Source organism: Anomaloglossus baeobatrachus, chromosome 11 (assembly GCF_048569485.1).
Source record: "Anomaloglossus baeobatrachus isolate aAnoBae1 chromosome 11, aAnoBae1.hap1, whole genome shotgun sequence".
NCBI classification, from domain to species: domain Eukaryota; kingdom Metazoa; phylum Chordata; class Amphibia; order Anura; family Aromobatidae; genus Anomaloglossus; species Anomaloglossus baeobatrachus.
The window spans coordinates 141,048,618-141,059,414 of record NC_134363.1 but is presented as its reverse complement, the minus strand read 5'-3'; the positions used below and the strand labels follow the sequence as shown (position 1 = coordinate 141,059,414).

General features: G+C 49.0%; 1 pseudogene; it reads left to right on the top strand.

Moving 5' to 3' along the window:
* The first annotated feature begins 708 nt into the window (after positions 1–708).
* On the top strand, positions 709–9,092 carry LOC142255850 (RNA-binding protein FXR1 pseudogene; annotated as a pseudogene).
* Positions 9,093–10,797: the final 1,705 nt, after the last annotated feature.

Below are 10,797 nucleotides of genomic sequence, written 5' to 3'. Positions count from 1 at the left end.
CGTCTGAGGGGGCAGAGAAGGCTTAGTTCCTGGTTGAGGAAGGCTCGTTGCTAGTGACAACCGCTAGTGTAGAGTCAGACAGCAAGTTCCTGAAAAAGAAAGAGGAATCAGAGACTGAACTGACACACTGTGACGACAGATCAGCAAGGTGAAATCACAGAAAAAGAGCCAACTCAAGTAGTGGTGTCCCCTATGATTTCCAAGCATGAAGCTGATGGTCTGTCAAGTGAGAGTGCTATAGGAAATGAACTCCTGGAGAGTGTTGGTGGAGGAAAAATGCACAACGGTCATGGTGAGCAGACTGGTGAACTACCTAGTGCTGAAGGGTGTGACACCCTGGCAGGAAAAGAAAAAGCTGAAGGTGACACTACAGAGACTCAAGAGGAAGTCGAAGGTAGTGCAATGAAGACGCAAGAGACAGCTGGTGCTGCAGAAGTGACAAGGGCCTCTGCGGAGGTGCAATCTGGACCAGAGGTCTCCTCTGGAGCTGAGAGCTTGACTGACTTGGCTGGTAAGACCAAGATGGAAGACGTGAAGATTGACTCAGCTAAGAGTAAGAAACCCAAAGGCTCTGAAGCTGGGGCTGAACCTGAGGAGTGTGTAACTCAAGAGGTGGATCCTTTGGTAAGGGAAAAAGATGGATGCAAAAGACCAAAAGATCGGTCTGACAGCCTTGACGGTAAAGGAACCCGTCCAGTCTTTAAGTGCATGGTTGATGTGCCTGAAGATTTGAGAGAAGCCTGTGCCAGTGAGACGGTGCATGAAAAATTCAAGAAGGCCATTGGAGCCTGTAAAGTGTACTTTGCTCCAGAGACTAATCAGTTGGTGGTGTGGTCTGTAAGTGAGTCTACAAAGAAGTGGGTGGCTATCCTGAGGGACATGCACCTACAGTCTCTTCGTACAAAATGGTTGCTCACTGTACAGAAGGAAGAAACCACTAGAAGCTTGGAATGTATGAAGCAGCTGACCGCAGAGTTTCAAGAAGTGGTGACTGTGAAGAAACAGTTCATTGGGCTTGAAATACGAGCACTGAGACATAACATTCAGCGAGCAAGGAAGATTCCAGGTGTTACAGCTGTTGAAGTGGAAGAAGACAGTGGAACATTTCGAATTTACAGAGAGACTGCAGAAGCTGTGAAAATAGCTTGGAATTTGTTGGAGTTCTTGGAACACTTCATTCACGTACCCAGAAAACTTGTCATGAAGTTGATTGGAAGAAATGGAAGAGCCATGCAGGAGATGGTTGATAAATCTGGTGCCACAAAGGTGAGAGTTTGTGTATAATGAGCACAGGCTACCCTGTGATGTCAGTATGGTTCCATTTATCATTGTAGGAACAAAGGACTGTGTTGCTGATGTATGTGTTGCCTCAAATGGCAGTGGAAGCCGGTCCTTTAGTGAACGGAGCCAAGGTCATAGAAGACCCACCTATCCTTTGGGCTATAGCACAGACTCTGCTGGGTCCACACCCTCCAAGATGACATCCGAGAGAAAAGATGGAGGCAAAGATGGTGATAGGAAAAGGTGCCAATGGAGAGGTGACCAAAAATGCATGGACAGAAGACGCCATGATAGATCTGAAAATGGAGAGTGCACAGGGTCTAGTTTTGGCAGGTCTTCTGTTAGCTCAGTGCTGAGGTATCCCAACAGTAGCCGCTCTAGTGGCCTTCGGACGGTTGTTTCTACTAACAGTAGGTCTCACTACCACACTAACCATTGGAGGCGGTCTGACAGTGAGGCGTCTCTAAGACGCAGGTTGACTGAACAGGGTTTGGTGACGGTGACAGACTGGGTTACAAGGGTCGGAGCCCAAGGCAGGCAGAGAAGAGTCTCTCGTCTGGAAGTGTATACAGGTGCCAAGCCCGACTGCTTTAGGCAGAGGGGGGATATGTGACAAGGCAACCGGTTATATTGTGGATGACAGCTATGTACCACGGAAGTGGTGTGATCCTGGGAGTTATTTCTGTTACTTGTAGTGCCACAGACATTTTCTATAGTTTTAAATGGGCCAGGATTACGGGTGGTAGGAGATGGATGGGACTGGCCATCCACATACCCCTGCCTATGGGTGTGTCTGACACAGGTCTTAATTAGCTTGTTTGGCACATGGAGTGAGAGTCTGGAGCAGTGTATGAGCACTGCATGAGGAACAGCTTCTGAGGGAAGAGAGGCTGTTTACCTCAGAGAGGTCTGAAACCTCTGGAAGGAACCCGTCTGAAGGAGCAGAGGGTTGGTTTCACACGTGAGTGAGTGGATGCTGAGAGAGCTCCACACAGATCAAGGGTATCTGAACTGAGCGGGAGTACCGTGACTTTAACGGACTTGAAATCCGTCTGTATTTGTGATTTTGTTTGGAGAAGCGGTTTATGGTGTTTTTTCTAATAAACCGTTTGGATTTTTAAGACTGTGTTTCTGTGTTACCTCGGAAACGCAGCCAAGTGAGTGTCCCCCATCACGTGAGCAGGCAATCACTTACAGTGGGGACTGGGGATGGAGCAGCACGGCCGGGAAGGTGAGAGTGCTGGCGTCCCTGTTGGAAGATAGGAGCAGGACAGTGCGGGATCGCGGGTAATGGTGTTACATCCAGTCTTCATTAATTAAAACAGAAGTCACTTTGTGATGTCAGAAGTTTTGCATACTGTCACCTTGAAGCAGTTTTTAGAAATATTCTGGATCCAGCCTTTGGCGTTGACCACTACAGAGTCAATCAATAAATACATAAATGGCAAGTATTGGAATGCTGGTGCCATGCTCTACCCTTAAGGAGTGACACATGGCATCTGATGAGCCGACCTGGACAACGTGTGTTTGGTATATCAGCCGGTAACTGTCCTTCAGTCAACACCCTACAAACAATCCATGGAGCCGCAGTTACAGTAACCAGATGAATACCTGGGACGGAAGCCAGTCCACAGTCACGTTGTCCAACACAGAAAACATCTTTGTTACGCTGGGATCTGGCCATTATTTATTATAAAGCCTGATCCATCCGCACATGGAGAAGATTATAATCCATCCATAGTGCACCCCATTGTGCAGGCTTTAAACAAAAGTGAAAATAAAGAAGTTTCATCGTCCAAATGTCACATACCTGAAAGTCTAGTAAACATTCTACAGGAAGGCTTTACTCATATGACGAGACGGTAATCATCAGTATACCGCCCCCGTGCAAGCAACCGGGCTGCTGCCGCTTGGATCCGGATACGCGGTGGCTCAAGTGGTCTCCGGACCCTGGGGTCGCGCGGCCACTCGATTAAAAGAAGGTGGGTGAGATATGTACAGGGTTTTTTTTGGAAAGTTTATGACGCCACCCACGGTGCGTGGTAATGTGAGGGACCACCGCTGCCGTTGGGGAGCCCGGTGACGATGGTGCGGCAGCCTGATGTTTAACCCATCCGTGGGTAGGGGGTTTGTGTCCTGGGCCTGTTGATGGTTGGGATGGTGTTTGGGTGCAGTGGGGGGATAGGAACAGGGATTTCCAATGTACTCACTCTGTCCCAGAATAACCACACCGACACATACTCACTCTGTCCCAGAATAACCGCACCGTGGCTAACGGAGCAAGCTTGCTCTCAAGGTTCATGCGTAGGATTTCTTTGGACTGTAGTGGGAAAGTCCTATCCCATCAGTCCGCTAGTACCCCGATTTTGGAGCTGGTTGGGAATGACACTTGAAGTCTTCACCCCCGTTGGGTAAATTACCGGATCGCGTGAAGCTACTTTCCGGCCTGGGGTCCACGTACCCCGTCGTGCCCGGCCCCTGCCCGGTGATAGCTCAAGGCCGCCGGCTGCCCTCCTTGGCAGTCTGTGCCCCTTGACACGGTCCCCTGCGACCGGGGTTCCAGCTCCTACCAGGCCCAGACCAACGTCTGCCACCTAGTATACAGGAGCTCTCCTCTGTGGCCTCTCCTCACGAGAGCCACTTCACCTCCTCTCTCCTTCACTCTCGCCTCTCCACTTTCAACTCTCAACTCAACTGTCACTGTCCTCACTTTCTCTTCACCAACCCCCCATGTGGGCGGCCCTATTCCCTTCAGGCCCCCCAATGGTGTGTCTGGTAGGTTCAAGTGGGAAGTGTTCCTAGGATTTTGATTGGCCACACTGTTAACAACCCCAAAGGACCAGGATCCGTAACCAAGGAGGGTGGATACTGTGCAGAAGGGCAGATTGCTCAATATACTGTGACGACCTGATAGGCAAGGGCGTCACATTAGCACCATATACTCTCCTACTAAATCCTTTCTGTTAAGAAGGATTGTCTGCTTTCTTGCCATGTCTGGTTTAGTCTATTTGTATTGATATTTGTATGCCCATGTAAATTGTCTTGATTGTTCCGCTTTCTTCCAAGTCCAAGAAGTACTGTATATTCCATAAATTTCATTTTTTTTGCATAAGTAGGTAGCTACATCAACTATTTTGTACAAACACAAAGCCATCATTTAGTCACAGGGTCACCCACGCTCTACAGCAGGGGTGGGAAACCTCCGGCTCGCGGGCCGCATGCGGCCCGCCATGACCTTTTATGTGGCCCCCGGGCAGATTCCCGGGGGAGGCAGTGCTGGTGCTGTCACCGCGGTCTTGCTGCCGCCGGCCCTTTAAATCCACACATTGCTGTTTGTGCTGCAATGTGTTCTCCCGTCGGCCAGTGCCAATTGTGGGCGGGTCCACAGCAGCCTCACAGCTTCCAGCCTTGTGTGTCCGCCCCCTGCCCTCCGGAGATCAGTGCCCGCCTTCTCCTTCTGATGCAGTGTGTCCGGCTCCTGCACTCCGGTGATGTGAATGCAATGCTGCTGTGAGTCCAGCGCCGACCCTCTGCTACTATGTGCCCTGCCCAATGCTTTGTGCCTCCCCACACCAGTTCTGTAAACCTTCTCCCCCAGAGTTGCATGAAACTCTCAGCGCAGTGTGCCCCCCAATGTCCTGTGTGCACCCCTCCCCCAGTCCTGTGTGCAGCCCCCCAATGTCCTGTGTGCAGCCCATCACCCAGTAGTCCTGTTTGCACCCCCCCAATCCTGTGTGCACCCCTCCCCCAGTCCTGTGTGCAGCCCCCCAATGTCCTGTGTGCACCCCCACACAATCCTATGTGCAGCCCATCACCCAGTCCTGTGTGCACCCCCAGTCCTGTGTGCACCCCCCAGTCCTGTGTGCACCCCCCAGTCCTGTGTGCACCCCCCCAGTCCTGTGTGCACCCCCCCAGTCCTGTGTGCACCCCCCCAGTCCTGTGTGCACCCCCCCAGTCCTGTGTGCACCCCCCCAGTCCTGTGTGCACCCCCCCAGTCCTGTGTGCACCCCCCCAGTCCTGTGTGCAGCCCCCCCAGTCCTGTGTGCAGCCCCCCCAGTCCTGTGTGCAGCCCCCCCCTCAGTCCTGTGTGCAGCCCCCCAGTCCTGTGTGCAGCCCCCCCAGTCCTGTGTGCAGCCCCCCCAGTCCTGTGTGCAGCCCCCCCGTCCTGTGTGCAGCCCCCCCGTCCTGTGTGCAGCCCCCACGTCCTGTGTGCAGCCCCCAGTCCTGTGTGCAGCCCCCCCGTCCTGTGTGCAGCCCCCCCCAGTCCTGTGTGCAGCCCCCCCCAGTCCTGTGTGCAGCCCCCCCGCACAGTGATGTCTGTGCCTCCCCCCCAGTGATGTCTGTGCCTCCCCCCCAGTGATGTCTGTGCCTCCCCCCCCAGTGATGTCTGTGCCTCCCCCCAGTGATGTCTGTGCCTCCAGCCCCGCGTGTGGTGTCTGTGCCCCCAGCCCCGCGTGTGGTGTCTGTGCCCCCAGCCCCGCGTGTGGTGTCTGTGCCCCCAGCCCCGCGTGTGGTGTCTGTGCCCCCAGCCCCATGCCCCCAGTTAATTAATTGCTTCACCCAATATAGCAGGGTCATTTAAACATTGATAATTTTGTGCGGCCCCCGAAGATTGGTAGAAATTTCCAAATGGCCCCCGACAGAAAAAAGGTTCCCCACCCCTGCTCTACAGGAATGCAGATCCCCTTCTTTTGTTCTCGAGCTGCTAAGAGAATGTGATTGTCTCATCACTTACATTGGTGGTACATCGTCCTAATGTATAAGTAGAGGTCCACTGATCTCTAGAGCCAAAGCCACCCATTATAGTCAAGAGATTACCATATGACTGCATACAGTATCGATAGGGGACAGAGTGGTTTCTTGGCTACGAGCAAAATTGTTCGGACTATCATCATCTAAATTATTGCACTTTCTTAATGTCAACTAATAATACTGAAAATCTGAGCTAATTTAATGGTAGAATTAAGCTGAACGTTAATTATCTGGTCCCAAAATCAAACATTCTAAAAAGAAAAAAATCCCAAATGAATTGGAAGAGTTTTTGAGGCTTTGAGAAACGTATGTGTTTATTCCTAAATATCTCAGTTTAGACAAATGTACAGTTAGGTCCAGAAATATTTGGACAGTGACACAATTTTCGCGAGTTGGGCTCTGCATGCCACCACATTGGATTTGAAATGAAACCTCTACAACAGAATTCAAGTGCAGATTGTAACGTTTAATTTGAAGGTTTGAACAAAAATATCTGATAGAAATTGTAGGAATTGTACACATTTCTTTACAAACACTCCACATTTTAGGAGGTCAAAAGTAATTGGACAAATAAACCAAACCCAAACAAAATATTTTTATTTTCAATATTTTGTTGCGAATCCTTTGGAGGCAATCACTGCCTTAAGTCTGGAACCCATGGACATCACCAAACGCTGGGTTTCCTTCTTCTTAATGCTTTGCCAGGCCTTTACAGCCGCAGCCTTCAGGTCTTGCTTGTTTGTGGGTCTTTCCGTCTTAAGTCTGGATTTGAGCAAGTGAAATGCATGCTCAATTGGGTTAAGATCTGGTGATTGACTTGGCCATTGCAGAATGTTCCACTTTTTTGCACTCATGAACTCCTGGGTAGCTTTGGCTGTATGCTTGGGGTCATTGTCCATCTGTACTATGAAGCGCCGTCCGATCAACTTTGCGGCATTTGGCTGAATCTGGGCTGAAAGTATATCCCGGTACACTTCAGAATTCATCCGGCTACTCTTGTCTGCTGTTATGTCATCAATAAACACAAGTGACCCAGTGCCATTGAAAGCCATGCATGCCCATGCCATCACGTTGCCTCCACCATGTTTTACAGAGGATGTGGTGTGCCTTGGATCATGTGCCGTTCCCTTTCTTCTCCAAACTTTTTTCTTCCCATCATTCTGGTACAGGTTGATCTTTGTCTCATCTGTCCATAGAATACTTTTCCAGAACTGAGCTGGCTTCATGAGGTGTTTTTCAGCAAATTTAACTCTGGCCTGTCTATTTTTGGAATTGATGAATGATTTGCATCTAGATGTGAACCCTTTGTATTTACTTTCATGGAGTCTTCTCTTTACTGTTGACTTAGAGACAGATACACCTACTTCACTGAGAGTGTTCTGGACTTCAGTTGATGTTGTGAACGGGTTCTTCTTCACCAAAGAAAGTATGCGGCGATCATCCACCACTGTTGTCATCCGTGGACGCCCAGGCCTTTTTGAGTTCCCAAGCTCACCAGTCAATTCCTTTTTTCTCAGAATGTACCCGACTGTTGATTTTGCTACTCCAAGCATGTTTGCTATCTCTCTGATGGATTTTTTCTTTTTTTTCAGCCTCAGGATGTTCTGCTTCACCTCAATTGAGAGTTCCTTAGACCGCATGTTGTCTGGTCACAGCAACAGCTTCCAAATGCAAAACCACACACCTGTAATCAACCCCAGACCTTTTAACTACTTCATTGATTACAGGTTAACGAGGGAGACACCTTCAGAGTTAATTGCAGCCCTTAAGGCCCCGTCACACTAAGCAACATCGCTAGCAACATCGCTGCTAACGAACAACTTTTGTGACGTTGCTAGCGATGTTGCTGTGTGTGACATCCAGCAACAACCTGGCCCCTCCTGTGAGGTCGTTGGTTGTTGCTGAATGTCCTGGGCCATTTTTTAGTTGTTGCTGTCCCGCTGTGAAGCGCAGATCGCTGTGTGTGACAGCGAGACAGCAACAACTAAATGTGCACGCAGCAGGAGCCGGCTTCTGCGGAGGCTGGTAACCAATGTAAATATCGGGTAACCAAGAAGCCCTGTCCTTGGTTACCCGATATTTACCTTTGTTACCAGCCTCCGCCGCTCTCACTGTCAGTGCCGGCTCCTGCTCTGTGCACATGTAGCTGCAGGACACATCGGGTTAATTAACCCGATGTGTGCTGTAGCTAGGAGAGCAGGGAGCCAGCGCTAAGCATTGTGTGCTGCTCCCTGCTCTGTGCACATTTAGCTGCAGCACACATCGGGTAATTAACCCGATGTGTGCTGTAACTAGGAGAGCAGGGAGCCAGCGCTCAGTGTGCGCTGCTCCCTGCACGTGTAGCTGCGTGCGCTGGTAACCAAGGTAAATATCGGGTTGGTTACCCGATATTTATCTTAGTTACCAAGCGCAGCATCTTCCACGCGGCGCTGGGGGCTGATCACTGGTTGCTGGTGAGCTCACCAGCAACTCGTGTAGCGACGCTCCAGCGATCCCTGCCAGGTCAGGTTGCTGGTGGGATCGCTGGAGCGTCGCAGTGTGACATCTCACCAGCAACCTCCTAGCAACTTACCAGCGATCCCTATCGTTGTTTGGATCGCTGCAAAGTTGCTTAGTGTGACTGGACCTTTAGAGTCCCTTGTCCAATTACTTTTGGTCCCTTGAAAAAGAGGAGGCTATGCATTACAGAGCTATGATTCCTAAACCCTTTCTCCGATTTGGATGTGAAAACTCTCATATTGCAGCTGGGAGTGTGCACTTTCAGCCCATATTATATATATAATTGTATTTCTGAACATGTTTTTGTAAACAGCTAAAATAACAAAACTTGTGTCACTGTCCAAATATTTCTGGACCTAACTGTACATTATTTTTAGACTGAGAAGTTTCTGTCGTGGAACTTGCTACATGTGAATTTAGTCTTACAGCAACTGAAAAGCAGTGAAGGTCCCGCCTGGAGCAAAAGCCTTAAAGCGATCCTCAACTCCAACATCATCTGTGACTATAGATTTTCTTTATCTATTGCCATTATACCAATTGTCTGCAATAACGCAGAATAAAGGATATTTTTTGCACGCGATGGAGTGAGTTGCCGCATTCTGTTCTAGGATTTGTGGTTATGGACTTGTGTTGTTGCTGAGCACCGCTCCACCAGGCATCTTCAATCCAGGAGCAGTTAAAGTCCAGAAACATTGATTCCATGCAACTGTGAGTACGGCTCCACTGTTTGGCAGATTTTGCTCTGCAGTGCCCGATCTTGATAATTTTTACCAATTGTCCTGTGTTCTTCTGCCACTGTCGCCAAACAATTATCTCCTTCCAGATAATGGCTGGCACAGAGGCATGGGGAGCATAGTGCATCAACTGAACCATAGGATCATCTGTCATTTGAATTATAGCGCCATGTGTCGTCTGAATCAGAACACCATGGGTTGTCTGAACCATAGCGCTGTGTGTCATCTGAACCATAACCCCTTGTGTCATCTGAACCATAACCCCTTGTGTCGTCTGAACCATAACCCCTTGTGTCGTCTGAACCATAACCCCTTGTGTCGTCTGAACCATAACCCCTTGTGTCGTCTGAACCATAACCCCTTGTATCATCTGAATCATAGCGCCATGTGTCGTCTGAACCATAGCACCATCGGTTTTCTGAACCATAGCGCTCTTTGTTAAATGAACCATAGCCCCTCATGTCATTTGAACCATAGTGCCATGGGTCATCTAAACTATAATGCCGTGTATCATCTGAACCATAACACCGTGTGTTGTCTGAACCATAGCGCCGTGTCATCTGAACCATAGCGCCGTGTCATCTGAACCATAGCGCCGTGTGTTGTTTGAACCATAACACCGTGTGTCATCTGAACCATAAAGCCGTGTGTCATCTGAATCATAAAGTCGTGTATCGTCTGAACCATAAAGTTGTGTGTCGTCTGAACCATAGCACCATGTGTCGTCTGAACTGTAGCTCCATGTGTCATCTAAACTGTACCGCCGTGTGTTGCCTGAACCGTAGCATAGTGTGTCGTCTGAATCATAGCATCACCGTGTGGTCTGAACCATAGAGTCGTCTGTCATCTGAATCATGGTGCCGTGTGTCATCTGAAATATGCCTCCTCTACTATTCCATTGGTGTGTAATAAACCAAGGCAATTACAATGGTGCTATGATCATTCCAAGGCAGAGAATAGACATGGAGATGGGTCCGACTGTCCACAGGGCTCACCATGCTGCCCTACTGGCCATTTGGAGAAGAAGGCAATTAGACACCAATTTGCTCTATGGATGATAATAGGAACGGCGAGGGTGAAAGATTACATTACTCCATTCCTGAACAACCTCTTATTTTGAGAAGAAATGCGTCGGGTGGTCGTTTGACCACTCTTTTTAGAGTGGCTTATTATTTTTTGATCTACATGTCCCAGATCATTATCTGTCTGGGTGAGTGTTTTTCGGTATTTATGGTGTTTAACTTCCTATTATAGGTGCATCATATCTGGTTTTCTGTTATGTGGTAATAGTATTGTTTATTGTTCCTTTATCTAATTTATTTAGAGCTCTATAGGGCTCAAAGGGTCAGTCCTCGGTGAGTGGGGGCGCCATTTGTGCAGGACTAGGGTACCGATCTCCACGGCAAGTGGTGGTAAGAGTAGGGCCAACTAGGGTCAGCCTCTCTTGCCCTTATATTTATATTACCACATTGCTGTTTCTATTGTGTTGTTTATTATGGGACTATTTCTCATTTTTAGTATTTGATCTAAT